Source organism: Parathielavia appendiculata, assembly GCF_033297405.1.
Source record: "Parathielavia appendiculata strain CBS 731.68 unplaced genomic scaffold N657scaffold_17, whole genome shotgun sequence".
NCBI classification, from domain to species: Eukaryota; Fungi; Ascomycota; class Sordariomycetes; order Sordariales; family Chaetomiaceae; genus Parathielavia; species Parathielavia appendiculata.
The window spans coordinates 300,078-308,626 of record NW_026944236.1 but is presented as its reverse complement, the minus strand read 5'-3'; positions in this window follow the sequence as shown (position 1 = coordinate 308,626).

Below are 8,549 nucleotides of genomic sequence, written 5' to 3'. Positions count from 1 at the left end.
ACATCACAAGGTGTTCGACAGTCTCTCGCCCCTCTCCACACTCGCATATAGGCGTCAGTACCTCTGGGACTCTCCTTTCGAATAAGAAAGCCCGAAGGCCTATGGCCCCGGTTCGAATCTGGATCAACAGTGAACTCTTCGCTCTGCTGAGGCCGTCGTGTCTCCTTAGGGTTTTGTCTTGGAACAGAGTCTCGTGCTGGTGGTCAAGGTCATCTGCGGGCCTCGTTGCTGTCCGGCCGTCTCGTTCTTTGAGCCACCTCTCTCCCCAGGCCTCCTCCATTCCTCTGTCCGTGTCGGCAGTCCCTCCCGTCCAAACTGCAATTGTGTTGGCGGCTTTTTCTACCGCTGTGGGCTCCTGCGGCCCAAAGGCTCGCGGTCGGCTCCTGTTATCCGTCCTCGAGCTGAGTATCTGATATATTTTCTAACAATATACGAATGTAGATGAGAATGGGTTCATAGAGGGCTAAGGTCTTAACGGCTTTACGCTTTGGAAACGCTGAAACCAGGGTTACGTTGGTGAAATACCCCGACTCTCGCATTTAGGCCACTATCCTCGAGTATATATCGTTAGGGAATAAGAGATTGTTAATTGTTGACGGCTCTAGAATTATATAATAGATGATTTTATATGGGCTCTCACTAGGCGTACATCTATGTGTGCTTAATTAAACCAAGCTGGCTAATAGAATCAACAAAAATACATCTAACGTAGCATAGCCCCGCGCCTTCGATTGTATGCAAAATAGAATCTTAGAAAGCCGTCTAGCCGCCGAGAAGACCGTTGAGTCGTAAAGGCATAGCTTCCAGGCTTCAGATACGAGTTAATTGACTTGAATACAGCGTCACGTGACTCGAAGCAGCCCTTGGGAGGGAGGTAATGTCTAGGAGGGTGGTCATTATAGTGCTTTGGTATTGACTTTTGACGCTGACTTTGGCGCTGACTTTACCGCGGGGCAATGCTGCGTTATACGCAAATTTGTTGATTATATCAGCCATTCTGGGTTTATATAACGTATATTATCAGGGAGTGACCCATATCAGCGAGTGACTCAGCTTAACAGGTTTAGCAGGGGCTGCATCCAAATGTAGAATAAGAAATTGATATAGCTCCTAACAATTTTCTTATCAAATTTTGGCCTGCAGCCCGCTAAAGTCACTCGCGGATATGGGTCACTCGCTGATAATATACGTTAAGCGCATATGGATGTGCGGTGTGCCGGGGCTCAGGGACTGAACTTGCGTATCCTCTAGTATTGGTGTGGTTGCACGAGGAACCAAACTGTGGGCAGGGTGCAGCCCTGAGTGAAACCCTGCAGAAGGGCTGCGCACTGACCACTGGCAAGCCACCACTGGGCTTGCCAGCTCCTCATCGAAGCTACAGGACTGCGACCCTAACCCTGGCACGGGCAATGCCCGTGACATGCGGTTCTCACTAGATGCGCGGGCCCGGCTCCTACTAAGTTACATAGTGTAAGCGTATAGTTCGTTATATATCTTTAGTGGACTCTAGTTATACGGGGCTCGCACTTATAGATTACCGGGTTTCGGTTAGATATCGCCTTCTAATACGACGATTGCCGTAAAAGACGTCGTTCTTCTTAGGCAACGGGGGAGTTATTGGCGTACACTGAGTGGGGAACCGAGGCTCAATTATAGGTCGGCAACCACGGTAAGCGAGTTACCTTCTTCATTACAACTTCAGCAACAGATAGACCCATTATCTCGCCTCCTATAGTTACAGTGGTAAACCCTTAGAGCAACTAGGACAGTTTTTAGCTTGACCCTTTCGAAGACACCATAGTCGCCGTTGCCTTCTACATTACACTATATTGCCAAACAAGAGGCGCTAAGCGCAAAAGCCGCAAACGAACCATAGACCGCGCCTTCGCCTTCGCCTTTGCCATCACCATATCGAACGGACTATAGAAGTCATGGCGAAGTGTAAATCAGACTAGGAACCGGAGTAGATTACCTATATATCGGCTATAGCCTATACAAGAGGTCCTAATACCGTTATAAATTGCACTAGTGACAGAGACTGTAGGAACTATAGCGATCTGGCATTGATTGGTAAACGGACTACGCTGGCCTTTCACACCGCTATACGCAAGAGCCATTATAATACCAAACGCTATACTGACATCGCCGGCACTAGCTAAGTTAGTAGCAGGAGCCTAGTTAGCGGCCCCTAGGTAGCGGGCGATAGCACTAGCCCACTACTCCTATCGCCCGGCTGGGAGGTATCGATAGGGAAGACATCTAGTTATAAGTGCACCCAACTTCTTACTACAGTGCGGGTCTAAAAGTCGGATCTAAGCTGCCCCGCACTCCAACCCCCTCCATTTACCTCAGCACTTAACAAAGGATATCGCAGCAACTACAAATCCAACGAGAAATCTAATTGTATTTGCTAGAAGCCTAGGTTTTGAGCTTCAGTACCGTGTATACCACCTTCGAGCCTTTTTAACAGCAGCTATCCTTCTGATATATTGTTGATTAGGCCGTCAATATAGTAAGTACCCCATGCTAGCAAAGTTTTCAATATCAGTTGGTTTTGCTTAAATGTCTAGAGGTCTAGGCAGGCTTATCGCAAATAGCGCCTTATCTAGGCCCAGATGTACTCAATTGGGTTTAAATCAGGATTATAAGCAGGTTATCGTCGAGCCAGGAGATAGCCTAAGAGCAGAGCCATTCCGCTATTGACTTGCAGATAATGAATTTGCGTGTTGTCTTGCTAGAAATGCTATACCTAATCGTATAAAGAAGACGGCCCTCCTTAAGGGCAGCTTGGTAGGACCAAGCTATAACGTACATGATAAGCGAACGTCCCAGACAAGCGAACGTCCCACAAATCCACTCCTTCATGCCTTTCATCTTTTTATCGACTTTCCCTCACAACGCAATATGCCCCTAAAAAACGACAAAGCCCAAGTGCACTTAGCCCTTCAAGCAATCCAGAATGATCCGAAACTGAGCCTAAGAGCTGCAGCTAGGATCTATTCTGTGACCACGAAAAGCTCAGTCGCCGAAGACGCGGTAAACATTCACGACGCGACATTCCGGCTAACTCGCGCAAATTAACCGACCTGGAGGACTTGGTTATTGTTCGGTATGTCCTCGATCTGGATTCCAAAGGATTCTCTCCCCGCGTGTCTAGTGTAGAAGATATGGCCAATTGACTACTTGCCGATCGCGACGCGGGACGCGTCGGGGCGCGTTGGGCGCACAACTTCGTTAAACGACAACCAGACATCACGACCCGATTCAATCGGAGATACGACTACCAGAGGGCCCTGTGCGAAGATCCAGATATTATTCGTGGCTGGTTCGCGCTTGTACAGAACACAATCGCGAAGTATGGTATCCAAGAGGCGGATATCTACAACTTTGACGAGATTGGGTTTTTGATGGGCGTTATCTCGACTGTACTGGTTGTTACCGGCACTGAACGGCGTGGTAGACGGAAGACACGGCAGCCAGGAAACCGCAAATGGTCCATCGTGATCCAGTGTATCAATACCTTAGGCTGGGTACTCCCGCCGTTCATCATCCTGGAGGGCACCTATCACATCTCTTCTTGGTACGAGGATAGCCAATTGCCGAACGACTGGGTGATTGCTACATCCGAAAATGGTTGGACTACCAATGAGATTGGTCTGGAATGGATCAAACACTTCGACAAGCACACCAAAGGTCGAACAACCGGGGTTTATCGCCTCCTCATGTAACGGGCTGGGCCCGGTGCGAGCCTCGGCGACTCTCGGCCAATACCAAGACCCCTGATGAGGCTATTCCCACTCGCCCCACAGCACACCGAACCTTCTAGCAACGCGCTCAGACCAGCGCGCCTACGAGGATAAGTATGCTTGCGAGCTACCAGAGTCTGTCGTCTCTCCTTTTCTTCTCCAAGTTCAGTGTACTCGTAGAGTCGTCATCAGCTAGTTGCAATATACTACCTGAGACCGTTACACCTCATCCTCGACGGCCATGGAAGCCACCACTCGACAGACTTTGAGCTCTACTGCAAGGAGAACAACATCCTTACCCTCTGCATACCTCTTCACTCATCTCACAAGCTCCAGCCAGCTGATGTTGGGTGTTTCAGCCCGCTCAAAGCGGCATACGGCAAGCAGATCGAGGAGATGATGCGGGCAAGCATAACCCACATTACCAAAGAGGACTTCCTTCTCGCATTCTTTGCAGCTCACCAGGCAACCATGACGTACGACAATATTTGGGGAGGATTTCGGGGTGCAGCGCTTGTTCCTTTTGATCCCGAAGTAGTAACCTCCCAGCTCGACATCCGTCTCAAGACGCCGACACCCCCCAACTCACGGCCCGGCAGTGCCCATACCTGGGTATCCAACACGTCGAACAATCCAATCGAAGCCGCTTCACAGACCACTCTCATCAAGACCCGGATTGCGCAGCATCAAGATAGCTCTCCAACAGAGATTTAAAGGGCTGTCGATGTACTTGCGAAAGGGACGTCGAGGATAATGCATCAGCTTGCATTATTGAAGGCAGAGAACCAAGCCTTCGAGCAGCAAATGAGGCGCTAAGCAAACGCCGGAGGATAAAAAAAAAGGTTACGGCAAGGAGGATCGCTTACTGTGCAGGATGGACAGGATTTGCAAGCCCAGAGAGATGTTGAGGTGCAGATACGGGCGGAAACACAGGCGGGCAGTGGTCGGAAGCCGAGGATCGAGACGCGCACGCGGCGTTGTGGCAGATGCGTCGAGCCTGGCCATAATGCACGCACCTGTCAAGGAGTTGCAAAAGTGCCCGAGGAAGACCATTTCCGAGTAATTTCAATCATTTTTGTCAGTGTTGGTTGAATCCTGTTGAAATTTGTTGTGCAGATGTGTTTTTGTGGGATGTACGTAATATCCATTGTTCTTTATAGTTTTACCGCGAGCCATTATAATAAGGTCGCTCTTTCCCCCCCCCCCCCCCCCCCTTTTTTCTTTTCTAGGTCAATTCCCTATACTATAGTGGTTATATTTGCCTTCATATAGATCCGGGGAACTGCGGGTTGAACCTCTCAGAAGAGAAACGGTAATAGTACCCAGGCAGTTAGATTCAAGGCGCTGCTTTAGCAAGAAGACATCTCTGCGAACATAGTCCATTATAGTTAGATATAGCTGAAATAAGGGGAGACTTTAAGCTACAAACCCGGAGGAACTCTTCTTGGGGTTTCGAGCTAGTCGTAGACAAAGTTATATCCATCCTTTGCCGCATTCTTTTGTCAATAAAATTCGCTTCACTGCTCTCCATTTACAGATATTATGGTGGTAGAGACAGCGGCGAAACCTCGAGTAAAAGACATGTGTCCCTGTAACGTTAAGGGGTACCTTTTTAGCAGGCTTCCTGTTCCGTTTGACGAGAGTTAGGATATACCGCTTCTCTCTTCGCGTGAGTAACTCGGGCCGCCCGCTATAAGCTCTGAACTAGAAAGATTCGTGCATTTTGAAGAGTTGAGCCACACCTTGGAGGGCCTTATTTGATACGCGAAAGAGCGACCCGACCTCGCGCTAGGTCCAGCCCATGGCAATGAGCGTATAATTGGCTGCACGAAGCTGTGGCGTTAGCTTCCAGTTTGGCTGCCTCCTAGCCGCCATTCTAGCTGCGAACTTAGCTAAATTGAGCGTTATGGCGAGGAATGGTAAGGTTGAAAAAGATGATAGTAAACGCGGTCACGTCACGTACTTCAATTGGGTGGGGTTTGGATCCAGACTTTTGGAAACCCACTTTTCTAGGCCACCAGAAAGACATTATCTATATTGCCCTGATTATTAGCCTTATAGAGTAGGAAGACCTTGTTAAAATATCCCCGATACTGGTATCCACCTCCCGGATTTATCAGAGAACTTCTATAAAGGTGTCCTCCACTGTAAAGGCACTGTTGAGTACTGTAACAAGCGGCTCTTAGAAGACGTTTGCGACTTCGTCGACAAAATATTCGCAGACATAGGGGTAGTATATAAGATTATAGGAGAAGATGCAGACAAGTTCTTCCAGAAGGTGGATAAGCCGTCGCTTAGTTGAGGAGATTAAGGAGGGCTCACGAGAGAGTATGGAGACCTCTTATAGCCTTTTTACCATAGGATGCCGATATGTTGCCGCTGTATCGATCGTACAACTATAAGATCGAGCTACTGCCAGGTAATACCAAACTTCCTATCACGCGCAACCGTCCTTGCTCACCAATAGGATGAGGTATTAAAGCATTGGCTAGATAATAATCTTGCTAGCGGCTTCATTCGGGTCTCGAAATCGTTAGTGGTATTACCCGTCTTACTGGCGTAGAAGCCGGCGGGCCATTTACGTCAACTCCCGCAGTATTAACAAATTATAATGAAGAGCCGCTACCCGATTCCGCTAATTCGGGAGATTTTGGATTCATTATGTAAGGCGACTATCTTCACTAAACTCAAGGGAATCGCAGCCTCTAACTAGACCTATATAGCGGAGGGCTATAAGTGGCTTACCGCGTTTATCACGTAGTTCGGTCTATATAAGTCGTTGGCTACCCTTTCGGGCTATAGGGTACGCTAGAAACCTCCTAGCACTATATCAACGACGTCCTACATAATACTTTAGACGACTACACTATAGCTTATCTTGACGATATCTTAGTATACTTAACCGATAGGAATGACCATATGAAGTTTATCCGTAAGGTCCTGAAGCGCATGATTGACGCGGGCCTGTGGATCAACCTTGATAAATGCGAATTCTATACTATCCGTACTGAGTACCTAGGATTGATCATTAACTAGGAGATACTGAGATAGATCTAGAAAAGGTGTCCGCAATTATCTCTTGGGAGGTGCCGACGACCTGAAAGCAACTATAACGGTTCCTTAGCTTCGGGGACTTCTATAGGCGGTTCATCACTGATTTCTTCAATATAGCGAGACCACTATACGACTTGACCAAGAAGACTGTCGAATTGAACTAGACTGCGGAGTACTGAAACGCGTTTGAGCGGCTAAAAAGCTACTTTTCTCTAGCGCCGGCGTTTAGGATATACGACTAGAAAAGGCCGACCGCTATTGAAACTAACACTTCAAACTAGTCGTCAGGAGGTACCCTATTACAATATTAGGAGAATAGTGGGTAGTATCCAATCGCTTACTTGAGTACGAAGTACTTGTCCGCTAAATGCAACTATAATATCTAGGATTAGCAGCTGTTACGAGTTATCAAGACCCTAGAGGAGGAGCGACTGGATCTGGAAGCCATGAGCTGGTAATTCGACATTATCACAGACTATAAGAACCTATAGACCTTCGCAACCAAAAGCGGTAGCTGTCGTAACGGTATAAATATTAGTCAGAATTCCTCTCCCAGTTCAACTTCCGTATTATATATACGGACCCGGCGTAGCCACATATATACTCCCACGTACTTGCAGGAAGCTAGAAGATATACCGAACGACATTGGCGGCGACCGGTTAAACAATGAAAGAAGCCGATGATCTCACCGTCTAAGTTTAACCAAGGGAATTTTGGCGTAGAAGACCTTGATCGAAGTAACCTCCGGCTGTTCAGCTAGACACTATATAATATATCGGCACATTGATCGCTAGAATATACGTACGCTCAGCCTTTCTGTACTCCGTTATAGCGGCTTTGACCGATCTATACATTTTATAGTCGCCATATACGCTGAAGAAGGTTTTATGCGTTCCAATAGTGGAGTACTATATAGTCGCCGAGAGGATGCTTTTCCACAACCGGCCTATAATCGACCTTGAGGACGTGGAGATGTATTTTCAATTGATCCACCGTATATATAATTCAGCTCTAGGAAGGTATCCCAGGCATAAGAAGAAGCTGGATTTGACACCCGACCCACCACTCGGTCAGGCCAGCATTCGGTCAATTTCCTCTCGATCCATCACTATCTAAGTCACCTCCTCGCTTGACCTCACTGTCTCTAGCTGGGTAAAATATAGCATATCCGAAGTACAAATCTTCAAATACAAGGCTATTCGCCACTACCTCGGCCATTGCTGTCTTTCCTACGGCTTTTTTAGCCTTAATAACATCTGCAATGCTAGCAGATTGCTCGTTCAGGTCCATTTTCACCCTCTTCCATTTATTTGGCCTCAGTCTCTCAACCCTCAGCTTCCAGAGCCTGAATCTTTTACGTAGATTCAGCAATCTTGACTTCTTTGACATCGAAGCTCGTGGCGATCTTCAAAAAAGGACCCGAGCGACTGGGTCAGCCCGGTAAAGCTGTTACAACAAGGTCTTGAAGCTCCTTATAGTAGGCAGTCTTTAGGGGACTAAAGAAGGAAAGATCCAATGCCGGGAAGACGTAGGAGCAGTATAGTCGCAGATAAAGGAGGTAGACGTTATTAATAGGCAATTGATATACAGGCAGGGCACAATTGATACACGGGCAGGGCGTTATCCGGGCAGGGCAATGCGGAAGCTCCTATTGGCTCAAAATTTCCTGTTAAGCAGGGTCTTTCACTGTCAAAATTCTGCCGCATCCTCTCCAGATTTGCCAGCTGGCAATGGTCTGCCCAACCCCA